The sequence below is a fragment of the Corylus avellana genome, chromosome 8, assembly GCF_965113065.1.
Source record: "Corylus avellana chromosome 8, dhCorAvel1.hap1.2, whole genome shotgun sequence".
NCBI classification, from domain to species: domain Eukaryota; kingdom Viridiplantae; phylum Streptophyta; class Magnoliopsida; order Fagales; family Betulaceae; genus Corylus; species Corylus avellana.
This window is the reverse complement of record NC_142497.1, coordinates 15,309,558-15,311,832: the sequence shown is the minus strand read 5'-3', so window position 1 is coordinate 15,311,832 and position 2,275 is coordinate 15,309,558.

Below are 2,275 nucleotides of genomic sequence, written 5' to 3'. Positions count from 1 at the left end.
ACTTAGGCATCGGAGTTTCCCCAGCATAGACGCCAGTGGATCCTTTGACACTCTCACTATTTTGCAGCCATCAGGAAGCATTACAAGCACATTCCGAATCTATCACGCGCACACCTCGAAGAACGTGTAGCTCACGCCATACCAGAAACAGTTAGACAGAAAATTGCTCTAACACCTCCCATAGGGATTTGGACAAAATCTACAAATCCTCCCCCAGATAGAGAGAGAGCATAGATGCATTTGGATACAACCTTTTTCCAAGTAATTTATAAAACTGAAAATTAACATCCTTTTTCACATGGCTAAGACACTTGTATTTTATTTTATTTTTTATTTTTTTATTTTTTCTAATTGAATAAGGAAGGAGTTACAGGGAATGATCATTTTCACTCCTAATCCGAAAGGAAAAAAGAGGGGACGATCCTAAAAACGAAAAAGGAGTGGGCTCCCCAACAATAGACCCAAAACAAACTAAAGATGAAAACGACAGAGAAATTCTAGTAACAGTTGGGAATGAGTCAAATAAATGACTCGGCCCATCAAGTGAACCGAAACAGCCAAAAAAGGCTGTAATAAACGGCAAAATTCAGTAAACGGAACACCCCAAAGGGTAGTCGACACGACCATCAGTGGTTGGAAAAGAACAACACAGCCGACCATCAGTAGTCGAAAAGGAGAAGATCTCTGTCAAAAATACAACCAAATGCCAGATCAAGGATCTAGTCCAGAAAATGAACACAGTGAGCAGAAAAACACAAGGAAATACAAAGAGACAACAAATACAAGCAAATAAAAGCATAATAAAATCTCCTAAACCAAAAATCAGCAACCCCAGCGGTGGAGATGGTTGAGACGCGGCGGAGGGAGGAGATGAAGCCGGAGACGATGGTGGATGGGCGTGATAGGTGGTAGGGCTGCCATGGGGAACGAGATCGGACTACGAAGAATCCAAATCGTAGACCCACGACAAAACCGAACGAAAAAGTTGAAGCCGCGGCTCAGAGGAGGCGGAGGAGCGTTAGAGGAGAGGCTGGTGTTGGGATTCCTGGCGGAGATGGGATAAATCGCACAAGGCGATGGATAAAACTGGAGAAAAACAATCACCGGTGAGAGGCATAATAGAGAGAGAGAGAGGAAGAGAGATAGAAGAGGGAAGGAGAGGGAAGGAAAACAAGGCAGATAAGACACTTGTATTCAGTTGCAAAACAAGGCAGATACAGGAAAAAGTCTAAGCTTCATTCTCCTAACCATCTCCATACTTTTTTTTTTTAAAAGAAAAAATCTACCATTGAATACATAAGACCCATATGTAAACCACAAATCCAATGATGGATTTGAATCCATTTGAAAAAAAAAAAAAAAAAAAAAAAAAAAAAAAAAAGATAGGAGAATGAGGCCTAGCATTTCTCTAGACACAGTGCCTTGGATCTGAAACATTAGTCTAGGAGGACCATGTATGAATATGATCAATATTAAGTGACGTGCTCTTATTCCTAATTTCAAATATATGTAATTCTATGTATATTACATATGGATATAATTCCTAAACAGTTTGCAAGTGCATTGTGAAAGAACAGCACTTTTTATTTCAATGAGTTTAGTGCTCAAAGCAATATGGAATAACCACTAGCAGCGAAGAGAGAAAACACTGCCAAAGTGAACAAAACAAATAGAGAGGATATGCTATACCTACTGACAGAAACTGAGAAAGACAAAAACTGATTCTTCATTAATTTGAATAATACACAAAACATTAGCTATATACATCAACCCTAGCAACAGAAAAGGAAAACTAACTAAGTTATTTCAAATTCCATGATTTATGGGATATAATAGGACACTAACCAAATCAGCCTAATTCTAGGAATACAGGCTGTTACATAATTTCCTAAAATAGCTAACTATACAAATATAGAATACAAGTCATTAAACACGTTTTCCCACACTCCCCCTCAAGCTGGCGAATAGGCATTTTCCATTCCCAGCTTGGATACAATACTCTGAAACACTGAACTACTTAAACCCTTGGTAAGTACATCAGCAAGTTGGCCATGTGTAGACACATAAGGTGTACAAATCAATCCGCTCTCCAACTTTTCTTTGATGAAGTGTCTATCAATTTCAATGTGCTTTGTTCGATCATGTTGTACCGGATTATGAGCTATGCTGATTGCAGACTTATTATCACAATAGAGTCTCATCGAACCATCCCACTTAATCTTCATGTCTTCTAAGATAATCTTCAACCAAAGTAGTTCACATACACCCTGAGCCA